The sequence below is a fragment of the Melozone crissalis genome, unplaced genomic scaffold, assembly GCF_028551555.1.
Source record: "Melozone crissalis strain CALT ecotype California unplaced genomic scaffold, PUWL_Pcris_2 ptg000074l_1, whole genome shotgun sequence".
NCBI lineage: Eukaryota > Metazoa > Chordata > Aves > Passeriformes > Passerellidae > Melozone > Melozone crissalis.
In genome coordinates, this window is record NW_026535851.1 from 3,495,191 (window position 1) to 3,517,863 (window position 22,673).

General features: G+C 44.2%; 1 long non-coding RNA gene across 1 annotated transcript; it reads right to left on the reverse strand.

Moving 5' to 3' along the window:
* Nucleotides 1–17,369: 17,369 nt before the first annotated feature.
* Nucleotides 17,370–20,916, reverse strand: LOC128946111 (uncharacterized). The gene is made up of 4 exons (XR_008483942.1): nt 20,829–20,916; nt 19,323–19,425; nt 18,613–18,713; nt 17,370–17,391 (listed from the first exon to the last, which is right to left on the reverse strand). It is a non-coding gene; the product is annotated as an uncharacterized LOC128946111 (long non-coding RNA).
* Nucleotides 20,917–22,673: the final 1,757 nt, after the last annotated feature.

A 22,673-nucleotide genomic window follows, 5' to 3' on the forward strand; every position in this document is an offset into this window, starting at 1 on the left:
ATTAATCCAAAGTAGAACACCTCTCAAAGCTCTAACCATCTTTACAGATGGTTCAGGGTCATCCCACAAATCTGTAATGACATGGAAAGACCCTCGAACACAAAAATGGGAATCTGACATACAAATAGTGGAGGGATCTCCACAAATTGCAGAATTAGCAGCTGTTGTCAGAGCCTTTGAAAAATTAAAAAATGAACCTTTTAATGTGGTCACAGATTCAGCTTATGTTGCTGGTATGAGAGCAGAACATCCTCTTCTCAAAGAAGTTTCGAATCCATAGTTATACCAATTGATTTCTAAATTAATACGCTTAATCTCCCACAGAAAGCAACCTTACCATATAATGCATGTGAGGTAACACACTGACTGGGAACTCAGCACATCCCTTTGCATGTCCAGAGTTGCTGAGAACCCCATCGGGGGGCTTGGAGACCCTGGCATGCTGCCCAGAACACATGGTGGCTTGATTTTGATCCTTGCAATGAATTGCTAGCTTTGTATGAGGACGTCAAAGTCACACAGGCTTGAATGGTGTAATAATAAAGTATTCACAGGGTGAAAACGTAGATTTTAGGATTTTTGGTATGGGAGTTATGGGGACAAGATGGAGGAATCAGGGCGTGTCTAGTCCTTCTTTATACTTCTTGTTCTCCATTTTCTGCTGTGATGTTGGCACGTTGCAATTGGTTTAGAGTAGAAGTGCACTGTCTACCATTGGTGATAGGTATTGGGAATTAAGTGTAAATATGATATACGTAGTTTGTAGTATAAAAAGATGATACCGCCTCGGGGGCGGTCAGAGTGCTCGTGGCTGCCTTGCTGAGCCAATCTCGGCTGGGCAGAAAGAAAATTATATAGATAAGAATGAATAAACAACCTCAAGACCGAAAAGTGAAGAGTCCAGACTCATTCTTCAGGTGCGCAGGCTGAAGCAGAGGTATCCTACACATTCTCAGAGCAGAGACTATCAACTGCCGATCCGAGATTTGCCGTCCCTGGGTGGGCTCCAAGCGGGCAGCTCCCAGACTGGGCTCACTCCCAGGAGGGCACTGGTAAGCCTCTTGGGAAGCAGCCAGGAAAGCTCGAAGCAGCAGCCACTCTCAAGACCATTGCACTCTCGAGGCCATCTAGAGAGCTTCTGCCGAAGAGACTTGTACCAGACCAGTCCAGAGTGGAAGCAGAAGGCACTCTGAGTCCACTCTCCTGTGAACTGCTGGCCGGTTTCCAGGTGGACCTTTGGACTGACCTGACAACTCGGATTTGGTAAGAAGGTCAAAATTAAGAACATGGGGGGGGGACATATTCCCAAGAGCAGTTAAGGGTTCTGTCTGCCTTACAAGGCATGGCAGAGGCACATCCGATCGAAATTTCAAAGAAAGAACTTGAGATGTTTTGCTATGGGTACACTGTAATTATCCGTACTCAGAGACACGTTTGTTGTTTGAAGTGGGTTTTTGGCAGGAAATTAATAGACATCTTTATCATTCAGCTACTAGAAAGGATGAAACGGCCCTGAAACTCTTATCACCTGCACAGGTGATGCTGGAAGAAACCTCAGCAAAATCTAGGAGGGTTGCCAAACAGTAGCTTGTTAGAATCCCCACAGGGACAGAGGGAAGGGAGCAAAGCCTGAAGCGGAGGGCAGCTCTAGTTCCATTTGTCCCAGGGGAAAGAGAAATAGCTCCCATAGAAGGGGAGCAGGAGGAAACTTCATCACCTCTGATTCCCTCACCATCCCGAAAGTCCACAGGACCTCCAAAACGCCCAGAAACCCCAGATATTTCAGGGTCTTCGGGCTCCGACTCAGACACCATCTCACTCCCGGGAGAGCTCAGGGTTGAAACTTCCCCAAGCAAAATCAAGCAGTCGGACTGCGCCATTCTCGGGGTGCATCCTCCCGATTCGCAGGAGCCAAAGGGACGTAGGGGAGGAACAACAGCAGAGTCGGGAAGGGGGGCCGAAGTGGGACCAGAGGGGGAGGGGGAAAAATGCTCTCATGGTGGGAGCAGTCGCGCAGCAGCGGGAGGCCGGCAACAGCAGCCTAAGGCGGTGGCGGGGTCAGCCAGTGAGGGGGGGATGGAGGCAGTGGGAGACACGGGATCTGATGCAGTTTTAGCATCAGCGGCGGCAGTTTCAAGCGGTGCAGTGCCAAAAACATGGGTGAAAGGCGGAACTCGCAAGACACCCAGGAAGGGCTCTCAGACCGTGGCCACAGCGTCAGACACGGGGGGCAAGCCTGGCGAGACAACTGCAGAGTGTCAGCCGGCACCCGTAGGGAGACGCGGGAAAAGCACGTTGATGATGCCATACCCGGAAGTCGGGATGCGAAGGTCTTCCAGAATTGTCGGGCAGGCACAAGCCGAACGGGAATTGCGTGCACCGGTGGGAGGCGCGGATACAGTGTCGGAGGAAGAGGAGAGGGATTCTGAGACGGATCAAGCTAGGGGGCAGGCATCAGAGACGGAGCGGGACGGAGACAGTGATGTGAGTCTAGGGGAGGAAGGAGGAGTTCCTGAGATCGCACGTGTGCAAAAGATGCGGGTGGTGCACGGTCGGAGGCGGCTCCGCTTACCTGTGACGACATGGGCGAGGAAGGGGCGCGCTCGGAGTTCGACATCCTGGGGCTCCACCCCCTCTCCAATTCCTGTCCCTTCAATCCCAGTCCTTTCGATCCCAACCTCTCCAGTCCTGGGGAGACTCTCACGTATCCAATCTACACTGCTAGCTCAGTCAAAAATAGCACAGTCTCAGTCTCACTCAAAATCGCGAATGCTGCAGTCAGCCAAACAGGAGCTGAGCACAGTTGCGATGCCATTGTAGTCAACTAGGCAAGCGACAGCACCACCTCGTGGTGGGATGACCACAATGCAGGACATGCTAGACCTGGTCGGCCAAGCCACAACGCCATCTATTGGTGGGACTGCAACATTGCGACAATTTTTTCCAACAATATACAAGAAGAAATCTACATTGAAAAGGACACCGACAACACAGCAAATGGAATATTCTTCAGCTTCTGAATCTCATGAAGCTCAAAAGACTTCAGATGAAGCACAACCACAAGATGACATAATACGCATTACTGCCTCAGAAGGTATTCCAGCATGGATGTTTTCAGCAGTGAAAGCAGCCAAACATTTTCTACAATCTTTTGACACAGCCAAGAGAACGCGAGCACGAGAATTTCAGAGTCCTACTCCGAATTTAGGAGCAAGGCCAAAGACCTCATCAAGACGAGGAATGCGTTTTTTCAGAGACACCAATGACTTCTACAACTCCACTATGCATGCAGATACCAGAGGAGATGCAGTTTCCAGATGAAGAAGAGCCAGTGGAAACAACAGATTGGAAAGATATCAGAAAAGTATTAGGAAAAGAAAAAGACTTATTGCAAGGTTCAGGAGACATCACAATGGCAGTGACATAAGATGCACAGGGTCAAAATACAAGGTGGGACAGATTGGATCACGAGATGGTCAAAGAATTAGCGACAGCCATCAGAGACAATGGACTGAATTCACCATATTTTAAGCAGCTTTTGAAGGGAACTTTCAACATGTATGATTTTACACCTTACATCATCAGATGCCATGTGTCAATGATTCTCACTGATTCACAGAATCTTGTGTGGGACACGAGATGGAGAAGACCTCTCACAGAGCTGAGGCTCAGATATCAAGGCGGACCAAACGCAAACCTCACAGTGGCACAGTTAGCAGGTGATCTTCCAGATGACAATCCAACACAGCAAGCAGCGAGACTCCCAAGACAAGTGTTGAATGATATCAAGGAAGCAGCTCGAAGAGCAATTCTGCAGATTGCCCCAGCAGGAGCACCAGACATTCCATTCACAAACATCACACAAAGTCTCACTGAACCATTTTCGTCATTCACTAATTGACTCACACAATCTGTGGATCGACAAGTGACTGATGATGCAAGGAAGCCACATCTCATGGAAAGTCTAGCCTACACCAATGCCAACCCGGATTGCCAACGGGTCATCAGTGCAATCCCTGGGCGACCATCTTTGGCAGAACTGGTGGAGGCCTGCAGCAAAGTGGGAACACCTCAGCATGTTGCATCGATTGTGAAGGAGGAATTGCGAGGAGAATTGGAAGAACAAACAAGAGGACAGTTGGAAGACAAAACACTGAAAAAAATGCTTCTGCAGCAAAGTGAGAAGATGGACAAAGTTCTCACAAGCATTCAGAAGAAGAACAACTCATCCAGAGGACAATGCTACAGGTGCAGAGCATTTGGACACATGAAGAAGAACTGCCCGCAAGCACATGCACAAGTGCAAGCGTCAAAACAAGAAAGGCCTCTCTGTCCGCGATGTGGAAGAGGAAGACATCTTGCGAAGGAATGCTATTCTCAGACGGATGTGGATGGAAATCCTTTACCCTGTCCGGGAAACGCCAAAAAGAGTGCGCAACATTGTCAGCGCGCGTCGACACAAATGATAGCCATGACACAAGAGCAGACAGGACAGTCATCGGAGAAAGTTGGACAGACTCCCTCAGCAAAGTCATCAGCGGACTCCCCAGTTGTTGGAGGGTCTGGTTCAAGCATGGCTTAAAGAAAAAGGCCATGAAGGCATACAGTTGAGAGAAAAGTAAAAGGTAGTTGTAAAGCAGTTCCTAAAGCAGTTCCCAGGCTTGATTTTATAAACAATAAGGTTCTCAGACAGTCTTCCCATCACAAGCAAAGCACTCTGTCTGGGAAAAGATGGCTCCCTGGGAACAGATATGGAAGTTTTGGGAACCTTTCATATCACAGTGGGAACGCTGGTTCTGTTTTTAATAAACAATTATAGGTATTGTAAAACAAAAGGAGTGGTTAGAGTTTTCTCTGTTAGCCTATCGTGAGCTTGGATTTTGCAATATGCATGAAGTTAATTAACACTGTTATATAAAGTGGCTGATCGATCAATAAATTGGAGTTTGATGCATCACCAGGATGGTCGTTCTCCCCTTCACTTCAATACCCAGTGACCCAGAACTCCTCCCACCAGGAGCGCAGTGCACATTGGCAGCTTCCAAATTAATATGCTTCTTGGATGGAAGTCCCACAGTGATACCAACAGGTGTTAATGGGTCTTCACCCAAGAGACAAGATTTCTTAATAATAGGTCAAGACAGAAGTAGTATCCTCGGACTTGTCGTCTATTCTTCAGTTGTCTCAGCAGATCAGTTGACGGTTTTAGCCAAGGCTCTTCGACCACCATTGACTGTGACAGAAAATACTCTGGTAGCAAGAGCTATTGCTTTGCCACCACATGCCATGGAACAGGTCATGCCAATGATTGACGAAGAAGGATTTCCTTTAAAGGAACATGTTGAAGTACATACCACCTGGGTGAAACATATAGGCTGAGACCGACCCACTGTCACTTGTCAGTTGACTTGTGGAGAAAGAACAATTGTCGTCAGAGGAATGTTAGACACAGGGGCAGATGTCACAGTTATATCTTACATCTTTTGGCCCCGTGATTAGAGCTTGATTGTGCCCTTGGGATCTCTCACAGGCATAGGGGGAACTTCTCTGTGTCTGCAGAGTGAGAATTCCATCGTTGTCACGGGACCAGGAAACAAAACAGTGATCATTCGTCCCTTTGTTGTGCAGAAGCCCATCACAGTATGGAGTAAAGACCTTTTAGCACAATGGGGCACGAAGCTGGAGGTGGATTTTTAGTGGGGGTCACTGCGGCACTCGCCACACTGAAGTTGACCTGGAAGACAGATGATCCAGTTTGGGTGGATCAGTGGCCCCTTGAACGAAAAAAGTTGAATGTGTTGAAAAACCTGGTCCAAGAACAGCTGCAAAAGGGACACATCAAGCAAACAGACAGACCATGGAACTCTCCAGTGTTCGTCATCAAAAAGAAAATATCAGGTACATGGAGACTGTTGCACAACCTCACGAAGATCAATGAAGTCCTCGAAGACATGGGACCACTTCAGTTGGGCCTTCTTTCAGTCTCAATGATTCCCAGAGTTTGGCTGCTTGTGGTCATTGACCTCAAGGACTGCTTCTTCAGCATTTCGCTTCATCCAGATGATGCTCCAAGACGTGCCTTCTCCGTACCAAGCATCAACAAGGAAATGCCTCTGCAGTGGTACCATTGGGTTGTTGTTCCTCAGGGACTCAAAAATTCGCCAACAATCTGCCAATGGTATGTGGCGCGAGCTCTGTCACCAGCAAGAAAGAAATTTCCGAAAGTAAAAATCATTCATTACATGGATGATTTGCTCATTGCAGCGTCAACACAACAGGAGCTGCAAGAAGCTCGTGACTGTGATTGCAGAAGTGCAGAAGGCAGGTTTGGAAATCAGTGTTTCGAAGATCCAGGAGATCGCGCCGTGGAAATATCTAGGGTGGAAGATCTCACAGAGAACAATAAGGCCTCAGAAGATGAAGGTCAGCACAAAAGTCAGCAATTTACATGATCTACAACAACTCCTAGTAGAAATCAACTGGATGAGACCAATTTTCGGAAACACGAACAGCCACATTCCAGCATTGCTCGATCTTCTGAGCGGGGACACAGATATCAGATCTCCCAGAACACTCACACCAGAAGCAAGGAAAGAACTGGAAAAGGTTACAGATGCCATTCAGAAAAGAAAGGCACACTGATTCGTAGAATTGTTGCCCTTCGAATTGGTAGTGTTGGGAGAAAAAGTGCAATTCCATGGTTTGATCTTTCAATGGGACTCGTCTCAAAGACACTCTCTATTAATCATAGAGTGGATTTTTCTACTTTACAGGCCTTCAAAGATGATTCTCACAGATCTGGAGATGGCAGCACAGATCATCATAAAGGCAAGGACAAGGTTGCTGACAAAGGCAGGCAGGGAATTCTCAACCATCCATTTACCACTGAAAAAAGATTGTTTCGATTGGGCGATGTAGAAATCAAAACACTTGCTGATTGCATTGTTAGGCTTTCCAGGTGTTTGCACAATTCATTTCCCGCAGCACAGAGTGTTGCAGTCACACATATGCTACAGGAAAAAACCAAAAATAAGCAAAGAACCATTGGATGAGATCACAGTGTTCACTGATGGTTCAGGAAAAACACACAGATCAGTGATCACTTGGATGAACTCAACAACAGCGGAATGGGACTCAAACGTGAAGACAGTTCAAGGCTCTCCACAAATTGTGGAATTGGCAGCCATTGTCAGAGCATTTCAATTGTTCAAACAACCTCTCAACCTGGTCACAGATTCTGCTTATGTTGCGGGTACGGTCAAATGGTTGGAAGGTTTGCTTTTGAAAGAGACCAGCAATGAAGTTTTATATTCATACCTGACAAGCATGAAAATATTGCTAGGAAGCAGGGAACACGAATATTTCATCAGTCGCATCAGAGCACACACATCGCTTCCAGGATTTCTAGCGGAAGGGAATGCTCAGGCAGACAGGTTGATAATGCCCATTTCGCAAACTCTACCGGACATTTTTGAGCAGGCAAGATTAAGTCATGCATTTTTTCATCAGAATGCACAGGTGCTGATGGAATCCTTTCATCTTTCAAAGAGCCAGGTGAGGGAAATCATTAGTGCTTGTCCACACTGTCAGCTTGTGCAGCCACCTGCTTCCACGGGAGCAGTCAATCCACGGGGACTGCAAAGTATTCAACTGTGGCAAGCTGATGTCATAAAATACCCATCATTCAGAAAGCTCAAAAATGTACATGTTTCAGGAGCAGTCTTTGCATCAGCACATACAGGAGAAACAGCAGAACACGCTTGTCGACATGTCTTGCAAGCATTTGCATCATTAGGTGTACCTCAAGAGATAAAAAACAGATTTTGGCCCAACATACACAGGGAGGGTGCTTGGCAAGTTTCTGAAAAAGTGGGGTGTCAAACACACATTTGGTATTCCATATTCCCCCACAGGTCAAGCAATCATTGAAAGAACACATCATACCCTGAAATCCCTTTTGGACAGACAAAAAAGGCGGGAGCCAGAGGCGACGCCTCACATGAAGTTGAAAAAAATGTTGTATGTGTTGAATTTTCTCAACAGCTCCTCTTCAGAGCCCAATCCACCGAGTTTAAGATATTTTTCAAACAGCTCTCAGGCAAAACTAAGGGAGAAACCTTTGGGTTTGATCAGAAACCCAGAGACAGGACAAATAGAAGGTCCTCTCAAACTAATCATGTGGGGCAAGGGTTTCACTTGTGTTTCCACAGGGCGAGGTCTGAAGTGGGTGCAGCATGACACATGAAGCCATACTGGACTCAAGAGCGAGAAAACACTGATCCCAGAAACCGAGAAACAGGCATGCAGATGGAAGAAGAGAACCAAGCTCCAGACATCGACTCAGAAAAGACATAAAAAACCAAGGACTTGGGGGTTTTCTTTTGGGATTTGGGTGTCAAAAGGATGACAAAGCTTCTCACCAAGGGTGAAGCCATGAGCTTTGTAATGCTCGTGTGCCTCATCTTTCCACCTGTTGCTTTAAGCAACGAGGCGAATTTACCCATTGTCCAACCAAAACAAAATATTTGGGAAGCTTTGGCCCAGTCATCAAATTTAGATAGCATTTGCCTGACACACTCAAGACCAGGGAAACCATTTTCAACATGCATGGTTGGATATCCAGTGGACAAATGGCCGATTCCAAAACACGCTCCTGTAAAAGTTTCGCAGGTCATTAAGGATCCTGTGAATGAGTGGTGTTCTTGGATAAAACTCCTTCCTGTGGCTTCCTTTGAACTTCAGGAATTGGAAATTTTTGGGTCCACGACAATGGAACTATGCATGAAATTTGAAATCTCGGATGTGACAAAAGCAAAATATAAGATCATTGATGTCACACCGAATCATGCTTTTTACAAAAATGCATCAGCTTGGTGCAAATACACCAAGACGACAACCAAAGCATCGCTCCAAGTTCCAGGGCAATTGCCACGGGGGATCTTTTTCATTTGTGGTGACAGAATTTGGTATGGCATCCCTGCAAATGTCAAAGGCAGTCCATGCAGCATTGGAAGAATTTCATTGTTGTCACCTGATTTAAAATCATCAAAAGAGCAAAAACATAAAGGGAAAAGATCATTGGAACAGTATAGCCCAAATTTTGATGATGAGGTAAACACTTGGGACAAGGCTCGGAGAATTGCTGTTGCAATTTTCTCACCTCAGACAGTGTCGGGGGTGGCCTTGACTCAATTGGACCACATGGGTTGTTAGTTGAACAAACAGGCTTGAGCTGTTTCTCTTGCACTGACATGTTGAAAGACATTGACAGCGTAAGACGAGCAACTCTTCAAAATAGAGTGGCAATCGATTATCTGCTGCTGGCACATGGACATGGATGTGAGGAAATTGAAGGAATGTGCTGCATGAATCTGACAGATCACTCAAGGTCAATTCCCAAAAACATCAAAAAGATAGAGGAAAGCATAAAAAAGCTTGGAGAGATCACCGGATCTTGGATTGATTATGTGGTTGGGTTTTTTGATCTTCCTCCATTGCAGAAAGAACTTTGAAAGATAGGGTTTTATATTTCAATAGGGCTTTTAATCCTCATGCTCATCCTGCCATGCATCTTTTTGTGTGTGCAGCGGGTCATGAATCGAGTCGCCAAAGAGGTGTTTTTGGTGCAAACAGAGGGGAGGATGTGGGAACTCAGCATATCCCTTTGGATGTCCAGAGTTGCCGAGAACCCTGTCGGGGGGCTCGGAGACCCTGGCATGCTGCCCAGAACACCTGGTGGCTTGATTTTGATCCTTGCAATGAATTGCCAGCTTTGTATGAGGATGTCAAAGTCACACAGGCTTGAATGGTGTAATAATAAAGTATTCACAGGGTGAAAATGTAGATTTTAGGATTTTTGGTATGGGAGTTATGGGGACAAGATGGAGGAATCAGGGCGTGTCTAGTCCTTCTTTCTTCTTCTTGTTCTCCATTTTCTGCTGTGATGTTGGCACGTTGCAATTGGTTTAGAGTAGAAGTGCACTGTCTACCATTGGTGATAGGTATTGGGAATTAAGTGTAAATATGATATACATAGTTTGTAGTATAAAAAGACGATACCACCTCGAGGGCGGTCAGAGTGCTCTTGGTTGCCTTGCTGAGCAGATCTCGGCTGGGCAGAAAGAAAATTATATAGATAAGAATGAATAAACAACCTCAAGCCCGAAAAGTGAGGAGTCCAGACTCGTTCTTCAGGTGCGCGGGCTGAAGCAGAGACATCCTACACATTCTCGGGGCAGAGACTATCAACAGCTGACCCGAGAACTGACCTCCCAGGTATCATTGCAGAAGGGAACAGGAAAGCGGATGCATTAGCCATGGCAGTACAAACTGCTAATGTCCCTAACATCCTTGCCCAGGCAAAGTTTACACATGCATTTTTTCACCAAAATGTACCTGCCCTTATCAGAATGTTCAAGCTTTCAAAAGATCAGGCAAAAGCTATTGTTGCTACATGTCCAAACTGCCAAAACTATCAGATACCATCTATGGGGATGGGAGTCAATCCCCAAGGTGTGAACAGCTGTCAGCTGTGACAGACAGATGTGACTCACTTCACACCTTTTGGAAGGTCAAAATACGTGCATGTATCAGTCAACACGTTTTCAGGAGCTGTATTTGCATCATCACATCCAGGAGAAACTACAGAGCACACAATAAAACAATTCCTCGTTGCCTTTGCCACCCTGGGAGTACCAAACGAGATTGAAACAGATAATGGACCTGCCTATACCTCCCGCAAGTTAAAGGAATTCTTCACTGAATGGGGAGTAGCACACCAGACAGGCATACCTGCAAACCCCACAGGACAATCCATCGTGGAAAGGACACATCAAACCCTCAAAAGAGTTCTCGATCAACAGAACAGAGACACAATAATCATATCTCCAACAGAAAGACTTTGCAAGGCTCTCTATGTCATCAACTTCCTGAACTGTACAGCATCAGAGCCTGGCCCACCAATACTTCGCCACTTTGCAAATACCACTCAAGCAAAGCTCACTGAGAAACCACCCGTGCTCATGAAGGACCCTGAAACACACGAAGTTTCTGGGCCTTTCCAGTTGATTACCTGGGGCAGAGGATATGCGTGTGTGCTACTACCACCTGGTCCAAGATGGTACCCAGGAAAAAACATAAAACCATACCTAGGCGCTGCAAACACTACTGCTACAAACGGCGACAAGAATTGTCCTGAGTCAAACACAAGACATCCTCAAAACAAAACCAGTTCTTCCTGGAGACGAAGACGTCGCCAAATACCCACAAACAGAAGAACAGACCGCCCCACCACACGACAGTAGACAAAATAGAAAGCTGAATAACATTCTGCTGCATCAAACCATAAGCCAAAGATAGCCTTAACACAAAAGTGTTCTCTGAATTATATGTTGCTACCCCTTTTCTACCCCAAAAAACCCTATCATTCCCTTTTCCTAACTCTTTACAAAATCCCTTAACCTTATACCCACTCCCCCTCCATTAGCTTAGAAATAAAAAGAAAAAAACAAAAGGGGGGGGGGGGAGGAGGGGAACATAGAAAAGAACAAGGGAGAAAACCCTCCCCTCTCATCATAAAGATAACAAATTTTGCTTATTCCCTATCAGAAGCCCCATTCCTGTCAAAAGTTGAAAAATATCTCCGTTGGTGCTGTCCTCACTGCTGCCTGGATGTTCTTCACCGTACCGCATGTCTTCGGCTGGATTAGCCTCACAGCCTAGCCATACTGTTTGGGTAACCTTAGCAAAGACATTAAAACAGGACAACATGTGCTTTTCCATGGGAAGCATTGATAATCCACTTTCCACATGTCTAGTAGGAATTCCCTTTGTAGCAGATGATTGGCCCGTCTATAACTCAGAGGTCCTCCTCACCACAGGCAAGACCCCCAACCTGGTAGATACTTGGGATGAGTAGACAAAAATTCTGCCCAATGCTCTAGAGGAACCCCAAGACTTGGACCTGTTGGGGTCCTCCAAGGCCACATATTGTGTCAAATTTTACTTTAGACATCCAAAAAACAATTGGCCAGAAACTGACCAGACCAAAAACATTTCAAAAAGACATATCACCCATTAACAAAGCATATAACTATCCCGACTGGTGTAATTACACTGCTCGTGTGATCTCTGTCCTCTCTCCACCCCAAGGTATTACCCAAGGGAATGTTTCTCATCTGTGGTGACAGAGTATGGGCTGGGATCCCCTCCCGACACTAGGGAGGTCCCTGTACCCTTGGAAAACTTTCTACCCTTACTCTAAACATCACCCTGTTACATAATTGGAAAAAAAGAAAGTGAATCAAAACGCCAAAAACGGTCCTACACTGAATTTGATGAAAATTGTGATCCCAAATTATACGATTGGAATAAATCAAAAAAGATTGCTGTCTCCCTGTTCTTACCATGGGTAGCTGCAGCTAAAGCACTTGGAGAAATAAATCACCTCGGGTGCTGGCTCAGTAAACAAGCGAACGCTACATCTGCTGCCCTGAGCAATCTCTTAAAGGAAGAAGAAACCACAAGACATACTTCTCTCCAAAATCGAACAGCAATTGACTTCCTGCGGCTTGCCCACAGACACGGCTGTGAAGACTTTGAAGGGATGTGCTGCTTCAATCTTTCTTCACGCTCGGAATCCATCCATGCGAACATCCAGAAACTGAAAGAACTCGCGAAGGACTTGAAAGTAGAAAAAATCCCAGACTGAGTCAATGAACTTTTCAGTCAATGGGGATTGACAGGATGGGTTGCATCTTTGGTTAAGGGAATGTTGTGGATTCTCCTTGTAGTTGTTATTGTATTAGCTATGTTCTTATGCCTTGTTCACTGTTTCAAAAGAACTATGGGGAACGCCTTTTTTCTAAAAACAGAAAGTGGAGTTGTAGCAGACCATGGGCTTGCTAGGGCCGCGTGGAGAGCAGAGGCCTAAAGATAGGAAATGCCAAGTTATAGCAAAAAGCCCCTCTCTTCCGCCTTTCGGACCCCTGCTTATCTCTTTGCAACCCCATAGGCCACTTTCCCTTAACCCCTGCTACTGGACAATTTCTGATCCCCCTATACCCTATATAATGGGCTGTTTTAGCCCATTCTGGTCAGAAGAGCCGTCGCTGGAACCCTTCACAGAGCCCCAAATAAAGCCATTGGTGTGGAACTCCAGCTGCCTTCTCCTCTCTTGCGTCTGCCTTTCGGTCGGCCTGCAACGGTGCCTTAGCAAGCAAAAGAGCTGAACCCAAAAGAACTGAGAATCACTAAAAAAAACTGATATCCCTTAAGCTTGCTAAGGTTGCCTGCGGCTAAGAGCGTCTTGGGTACTCAGCAGTCTGTCCCCAAAGGACTGAGCTATCTGGCCCGTGCTGCCTGCTCAGGGGCAAACCTGCCCAGCAGGAGATCGGGACAGACATACTGGTACTCCAGACAAATGGGGAAAAAAATTAACTTAGCACAAATTTCCTGTTGGATTTATGATAATAAAATTTTTCAAGGAAGTAACCCTGAAATTGGATATATGGTCTGGATTTTTGGTTTGCTATCATTAGATCTTGGCATACACAATCTTTGGTGCTAGCCCTGGTGAAACAGAGTAAAAATCCATTTTGAATTAGGTGAAGTGTCTAGGAGAGGTGAAAAGTCTGTGAGGCCAAAGCTGAAGGGAAAAACTGCAGGGCAGAGACAGTGAGGATGATAGAAAAAAAAAACAGAAACGACCAGAAGGTCGATCTGCACCCGACCGAGGAATTCTTTTGATAAAGAAGAACTGGCGATAAATGTCACGCAAAATGAATATGTATGAACCTATTGTGAAACTGTATGCATATGTATTTGGAAGGGGAGATAAAAGGAGACCTGAAATCCTCAGAGGTACACATGCCTTTTGAGGAGAGTTTTCTCCGCATGTGTCCGGCGCCGTAAATAAACATACTGAGCTTTACAACATTTATAAAGTTGTTTGTAGACAGGGTTCAGGCGTATCTGAGTAAGAGGGGACATATGGAGTTTATCGAAAACGTGAAGTGGCTGGTTATTTCCTCGTCCATCATATATGAATATTTTCCCTGTACTTTTCTCAGATGTTGCAACAGAAGATATAGCATCTCCAGGGCAATATACCCATTCACACTGGCCAGGGTGGTAGCTGCAACAAAGAGTAGAAAGGAAAAAAATTAAAAATAAAGTAGGAATTGTTTTAATCAGGTAAGAGTCAAATTATGCTGTAAACTTGAAATCAAACATCAGAAGCAAATTTTAAACTTTATTTACTAGTTCTGCTAATACATATCTTGCTAATATTGAGCACATTATAGGCAAGTTTTACCAAGAAATACCATTCAGCAGAAGACTACCAATTTCTGTTCCTTCCATATTGTTTTGTAAAGAGGCTGTGATAGTCCAAGTAGAAAGTGGGTAAAAAGGATTAATTTGGACAGAAATTCAGATTAAAAGCCCAAGTGGCATTAATATACAGTACTCAACTTATGTAAGTCAATACCATTCCTCCTCCATCTTTAAAGTGAGTAATGACTCAGTAGTATTGAAGACAACTGCACCTCTGCCATACACTTTTGCAAAAGTTCAAATAGATCTTGCCAGAAAAAAAACCACAAACCCACAAAATCTCCAAGAAGTGATACAAACAAAATTAAGACAATCCCCCTATATTCAATAAAGGTTGTGAGTGCATTTAAGAAGGAATTCATTTGCTACTTGCAAAAATCTGCAAATAAAATAAGTCAGAGATACAGTCAATAATATAAGTTACATCTGTTTTAAAGTCTGTAAGCAAAGTTTCTGAAAACTAGAACTCAAACTAAATTGCAAACATCAAAAAAATTATACAATCTCCAGAGGAAACACGTTTCGTATCCTTTTACAAATTGAACTAATGGATGCTGATGGACTGATGATATTCTGACATTATGACAAGACACCAGTAATTTGGATTTTCAATTTCTGTCTGTAAAGAGAAACAAATACTTTGTCTGAAATTCATTAGGAAGAACAGGATCAAATAAATATGAAGTCTCTGCAGAAATAGGCAACGTTTTCCAGATGACAGATGGAAGCATAAAGCAGAGAGCTAAAGATTTGCAGAGAGCCATGGTCTATAGATTAGTTATAGAACTTGAAAGCTCTGAAGATCAGGCGTGCTTTTTTGAATATAATTTTATTTTTTCTATAATTTTACCAATTTTGTAATAACAGTACAGGGCTACGTCAAAAATGACAGCAAAACCGAAAAGCTTAAGCTTAACTGGAATTTTTCCAGAATAGACAGAGACAATCAATTCCTACAGGTGAAGTACATTATCTGGATGATGACATTAAAACTGCAACAAACAAAGCAGATAGCATATGCTTTTATTACATGTTCTTTGTAAAGGCTTCATTCCCTGACTTTATACTTCTATTCAGTTTCAAAACTAACCAATACATCATGGTGTGGGGTTCGTTTTTCTCTGGTATTGTTATAATTCCAGTAACATCCATTCCTGTGTCTCCCAGATCCTTTAGGTACATACTGTGTAACTATATGACTAAAGAAAAAAACAATATTGCTTCTAGCAGAAAAAGGAAATTGTATCCCTATGACAACAAATGAGACAATACAGGCAGGCCAAATCCCTTCCCTAATGGAACTACTAACAGACTGTAATTTTTAAACTCAGTGCCAAACAACAGAAAGAAATTATTACTAGCTAAATATTTGAAGAAACCCCACATCTTTGTGCATAATATGTAACACTGAGGAAGCTCCTTTTCTACTCCTCTCTTCCAGTGCTACAGTTGTAATTTTTTCTATTCAGTCAGGCAGTCTCCAGCCACTGGATTAATTTCAGATGCAGGTTTACTCAACTTCATATGACTGAGGCATGGGGGAAAGGGAAGAACTCAAGAACCCCAAATTACTGACTTATCTCTTCTCAAAACAACCCCCACTGATAAACTCAAACGAACACTTCTGAGAAATAAGTAACTTACCCAAGTTTCAGCATGTTGATCATGTCAAAGTTGACTACATCAAACACCTTCATCGCTTTGTCATCTCCAACAGAAGAGAACAACGCCCCCTCTGAACTAACAGCATGTCGTGGTTTGACCGGAAATGGGACATCTGGGATATGTTGTTTTGCTGTGGTTACCAATGGGTGGTCGGATTTTAAGATGAGCACCTGGTTTGACCAGTGGGGCATTTGGATCCGCCTCTTGAGACTACAAACCCAAGGAGTTAAAAGCAGGGCTCTTGTCCTTCAGAGGGCTCTTGGGATTTCCGGCGGGAAGGAATGTGGTCTCTCCCCCGGCCCAGTTGCTGGCTGGGCTGGGGGAGGGGAAAGCCACGTGGTCCATCTACAGTAGGCCCGGATTCGGTGGAAGGGTGGCTGAGCATTGAGCGACCTGTTTATCCCCCCCCCCCCTTTGGAGACGGAGAGAATGCAGCCCGTGCTTGTACTGTTACCTTGAAACTTGATATCATGTGCTGGCAGCACGGCTGGAGGAGAAGGGCGGGGGGCAGCGGGCAGTCCGGCCGCCTGGGACAGCTTTTAACCCTTGTGGATAGTGAAAGCTTCACAGAGCATTACCTTTCCTAGAAAAGGGATAAGAGTGGAAGATGAAGGAAGAAATAGGCCAGTAAAGGGGTCTGGCAAAGAGAAAGAGAGATGTTGAAGGAATGGAGGAAGATGGAGTGGCAATCTTTGCTGGACTCTTTTTTTGTTGTATATCCATGGACTGTTTCCTGGTGATACAGAGGCTGCATTGCAGGGGGAAGTGGAGGCTCGGAGTCAAGAGAGTTTGGTTTTGAGACCCCCTCGGCCCCAGGGGGTATAGAAGAAATGGGGGGGGACAAAGGTCCCAGAGATGAGACTGTGCTCTGCTTGGAACGAGACGAGGCATCCTTAAAAGGCCCTGAAGGCAGGCCCCTGCCCCATCCCATGCCTGGTGGTGAGAGCACCTTGGCATGGAAAGGAGATGTCACGAGATAGCAAGACTCCGGGCGGTTTCTGATTGTGACAAGAAGTCCGTGGCACAAGGAAGGACTCCGTCTATCCCTTATGAGCTGAAGATGTGATTTTTCTAAAGGGTGGTGCCAGACCGAGTGTGGATAATTTTGGGAAATGTAAATGTACTGGGAATTTGGTGGGAGGAGGATAAGGAAGTGGTTCTGTGTAGTTTTCATTTTCCTTGTTTTTTTTTTTTTTTCCCTTTTCTTTTGTAGTTTACTTTTTGTAGTTTAGTTAATAAAGTTTTTTTCCTTTTTTCCTTAAGCAGGAGCCTGCTTTGCTTATTCCCGGGTATCACCTCACAGCAGATGCCAGGGAGAGAGGTGTATTTTCATGGGGGGCACTGGCATTGTACCAGTGTCAAACCATAACACAGCAATACTCTCAATAACACCTGTGAATTAATTTAAGATACTATTAAGAAATAGGAAAGGACATCCTTCATTCCAGTATTACATACGGAAAACCTACAGAGGCTTAAACCTGTTTCCCAACTGTTTTGTCACCTTTTCCATTTAAAACTCTACCTGAATTCAATTAAATATTATTTTAAAAAATAAAATCCACAAATCAGCACTTGATAGCCTATCAGTATTTAGACTCAGGTATGTGATAATCAACAATTTACAAAAAACATAGTAAAATATTATAATGGCAGTAAATTTAGTTTAAAATGTTGATTTTAGAAAATTGGGAACATTATGATGGGGTAAACATCACGTGATCCTCAGCTGGCATCTCTCAACAGGGTAAAAGAAGCAGAACTCTACAGAGTATTACACCCATGATACTCAAAACTCCTCTGCAACTGAGCCTTCCATAAAGTTCTCACAATGCTGATTTTTCACATGGTAGGATTTGTTCACACCTTTTGCCTCTATACATAATAAGAAGCTGACAGTTAACATCAAAACCAGACTTTAGTATTTCTTGTCACTCTAAAAGGAAACCATGCTTTTACTACCTATTATTAAATATTTCTCTTACTGTAACATTCTGCCTATCAAACTGGATCTTTTTGCTTCAGGCATATCATAGTTTCTAATACTGCTGAGAATATAATTTTCTGTCCAGCCTATTTAATGCTTAGCATAGTGTTGAAAACCTTTGTGTACTTATTAGCTCAGAAAATTGGGTTAAAGTTTCTCTCAATTACAATTCTTCAGATAATTACAACAATAATGCAGAATTTACTGTACAGTTACAGTATTCCAGATGAAAATAACTACTTTTTTTCCACACAGCAAGGGGAAAAAAAAAAAGACTGAGGCATCCTTATTTAAAGTAACATATTTTTAAACTTCTCTGGATTTTATGAACACTTTTTTATATCTTGTTCATTTATGTCCCAGATATTCTCCCACAATCAGGCACAAGGCAATGCAAAGGTCTCATTTTTCATTTTCATGTTTCATTTTCATCCTATCCCTGCTACAGCTTGGGAGCAAAATGTAACAGGACAGAGGAATAAAAGGAATATTGGTAGATATCATTTAATCTCTGACTGCACTAAAGGAACCCCAGAAACTCTCTTTTTGCACTCTCTCTTCAAACAACAAAGAGCAAGGGAGAGGAAAAAGTAAACTCCTTTAGATAAGAAAGAACAACTTCTCACCCAAATGACTTCGGAAGTGTTTAACAAACTCAATCCCTTCTTCTATTTTCTTCCAGAATTTTACATGTCCATCATGACTGGCTGTTATGATAAAATCTGTCCTACAATTAGAAAAGAAAAATAAAATAAAGAAAACAGATGCACACACTATGCACCTTCCCACTGGTCAGTAATTTGCACTAGAATTAACACTGTGCAGAGAATGAATCTCAAGAAGTTACTGTGACAGTCTGTCTGAATGGGTACTTTAACTCCTGGAAAAACAAAACAGGTATTTTAGTGCATTCTGGATTAATCCATGAAAAGTCAAAATGAAGAAAAATATAACACTATCATTTTTGAATATGTAAATGTAACTCCTATTTTAAGTCTGGTTTCATGGTAGTTACAATGTGTGTGTGAGTGTGATCTCTGCAATTCTGGTGAACAGTATTTTCTCAGAGGGAGTAAGTTATTACTTACTCCTGTATTTCCTGCATATTTTAACAAGGATTTTAAGACTCTCTTTTAGCCTATAAAAACAACTTGAATCTTGCTTCTAGGTAAGCAAGATATAACTTTTTTTTTTTTTTTAAAAACCCACCATCCTTTAAAAAACCACCTCAGGACACTGCAACTTTCTGTTATAAAGCTTCTACAGTGAAAACTTCTCAGCCTACACAAAAATACACCCCAGACGAAGAAATACAACGGAGAACAAAAACACTTACTTTGTACATGCCACGTGTGTAATAACATCTCTGTGCATGTAACTGCATTCATACATTGAAGCTGACGGAAGATTTTCAAGATAAACATGTTCGAATTCAAGAACTACACAGAATAGAAAGAAAAGTCAGGATTTTTTTTTTCATGTTACATCTACATTTTGTTTTCTTTTACTTATCCTTTTATTGCTTACTCATGTTTATTCTACATTTTGTTCTCTTTTACTTATCCTTTTATTGCTTACTCATGTTTAGTCAAAAACATGCAGGATTTTGTGCAAACATAATTAAAGGGCTTTTAGGTCTGGCTTTGCACTCAGACTTACACATTTTCTGTGGACTAAAGCCACTCAAACGCTGCTTTAACTCATATTGCTTCTCCCTCTTAAAGCAACTGTTACAGTAACTGTCTTGCTGTTTCAAGAAGAAACAACGTCAATCAACAGCTTTTAAGTTACTGCCAGAAAACAGAAGGTCATCTGAACCACATTTCATTCTAAAACCACATGTATCCCTGTTGTTTTTACAAGATTTGTGATCCCACACAGGTCCTGTAGTCTAAATTTTAAGCGCTGGTATCCACCTATTTCATTGTTTAACTGGCCAATCTAAAATAATCTGATTTTGAGTTTTGTTTCTGATCTTTAGATCCTACTTGTTAACACCTGTGCAACAGTATTTTTTACCAAACTTGCATGTTTACATCTGATGATCATTGTTTTTTTTACTTAAAGAAAACTTTAAGTGATACCCAGAGAGTTGGAAGTTGCTGCACACATCAACACCACATGCCAAAACACAGCCTAGAGGCTTCTCCTGCTGCTGCAGCTTAGGGTGGTGATCTGAAAGACGGATTAACTCTACAACAATAAACAGCACAGCTTCAGCCGGCACAGCAGCAGGGCTCTTAGCCTTAAGGTGCTCTCCAGAGGAAGCAAAGGTCTTAGAGTCACAGAATGTTAAGGGGCTAGAATAAGCCTTAAATACCATCTAGCCCCCTCCTACTAGACGAAGCTGCTCCAAGCCTTATTCAGCCTGGTTTTAAATACTGCCAGGGTTGCAGCACCCAAAAAAAATCACTGGGCAACCTGTGCCAGCACCTCACAGTAAAAAATTTTTTTCTTATCGCTAACCTGAATTTTCTTTTTTTCAGTTTGCACCAACTAGTCTTGATGCTATACTGCAGTTCCTGTCGAAGAGTCCATCTCCACCTTCCTTCTAAGTCCCTTTAGGTACTGGAGGGTTGCTATGAGGTCTCCACGTAACTTCCTCTTCTGCAGACTGAACGGCCACAAGTTTCTCAGCACCAGGAACCCCCGCTCTGTAATTCCGCATCTGAAGGTTTCCCCTCAGTGTGCTCATTTTACATACGAGACGCAGCTTCAGGAGCCGGGCTCCCGACAGCTGCCCTCACCCCACGGCCGCTCCCGCACGGCGTGGCCTGGACACGATCCCACCGCCCCGACCCCAGTCGGGGCAGAGCTTCACTCCTCCCACTCCTCCCCTTACCTCTCCTTTTCTTCGCCTGCGCGGCTTCCCCCGGGAGCGGCCCGACCCAGCGTTCCTCCTCATCGTCCTCGTCCGCTGCCGCCGGATCGCCGCCCGCGCCCGCCTCCACCTCCGGCGGCTTTCGCTTGCGCTCCGGCTCGGCGGACGCCATGGCGCTGACGTCAGTGCCCTGCGCCGGGCGCTTTGCGAGTGACGTGCACGCCGCGGCTCGGACGGCGGGAAGCGGCCATAGTAGTAACGGGCGGGAAGGGTGGCGGGCGAGCCCCGGGCGGCCCCCGGCGCTCAGGGCACCCTGGCGCCGGGAGGCGGTCTCGGCCGCTGGGGCCGCGGGGCTGCTTTGTGGGGAGGGCGCTGGCTTCCCGGCTGGGAAGGGGCGAGATTCATGCCTGGGCTGTGAGCGGGAATGTCCCGCCTCACGTCCTGCCGCCGTTGTGCTGCGGGGGTTGGCGGTGGGGGCTCCCTGTCTCACCGCTTTTGAGATGTTGTTTGTACCTTGCCGATATTTTGCTTCCTAAGGTGCCTTCGTGTCTCTTTCACAAACCTTCCGTCGCTTTCCTCTCCCCTCCCTCGCCGTCTGCCCGCAGCTGGTGTTTGTGTGCTGGGTCACAGGACGCATTTCGCCTTCCTCATGTGTGTGTACGGGTATGAAAGGGACAGTGCCAAGAGTATGGATGCAGGCTCTGCTCCGCTGTGCCCAGCAGTAGGACGAGAGGCAATGGGCAGAAGCTGATGCACAAGAAGTTCCACCTAAACATGAGGAAGAGCTTTACGGTGCAGATGACCAAGCACTGAAACAGATCGCCCAGAGCGGTTGTGGAGTCTCCGTCACTGGAGATACTCAAGCACCATCTGGACACAATCCTGTGCCATGTACTCTGGGATGACCCTGCTTCAAACGGGAGGTTGGACCAGATGACCCCCTGGGGTCCCTTCCAACCTGACCCATCCTGTGATTTTTTTTGTAAAGCCTTGGCTAGCATAGAGCCTACACTTGCACATGTGTGTATTTCTTACCTAATTATATAGTCCTAAAACAAAGTAAGAAGGAATAACTTGTTGAAAATGGAAGGCATTAGTATTAATGCCAAAAAAGCTTTAAGTTTTCAGGTATGGTGTGGAAATAAAAACGTAATTTAACCATACTGAAATGGGGAAAACTGCATGCTACAAGAAAATAAGATCCAGAAGTGACATTTCATTGTGTGTACTGTGTAAGGTAGATAAGAGCACAGCATTAAGGACGGCAGGTCAGTTTGGCTTGTGAGAGCCCTGTCATGTCTCGCAATATGTACATTTTGAAATGTTGTATGAAATTGACCCAGAAATTTAAAGCTATCAACAGAATCATTTCATCATTTTGTGTGATAGAGGTTTTCTGTCTTTCTCTTCAGAGAAGAGAAAGCATTATTATTCCATATAATGCTTTAATAGCGATGAATTATAGTATTGCAGGGGATATGGGCAGAATAGGTTTTTATCCCACCCCATGACCCCTTTAAATTTCCAAAGCATGGGGTTCTTTTTCTCCCTTTTATTCTCCCGTCTCCCCACTATCCCCCCAAACTCTCATTGTCTCTTTTTTTTTTTTTTTGTCTGAGAAAAAACTAAGACTGCTTAGTTTCTTTCTTAGTTTCTTCCTTCTGGGCAGTCTTTGCTGGAGGCATTTCAGAAGTCTTAATAAATTATGGGAACTGGTTCTGTTTTATATTATGGAGCCATTCCAAGACTCTTAAGAAGATAATGATCTTGCTTTCCAAAATCTATGCTCATTAGTTCTTATAAGATCATGGTAACCTAGATTTTGTAGAGCTCTGTACTAGTAGAATATTTCACTCCTTTTAAAGA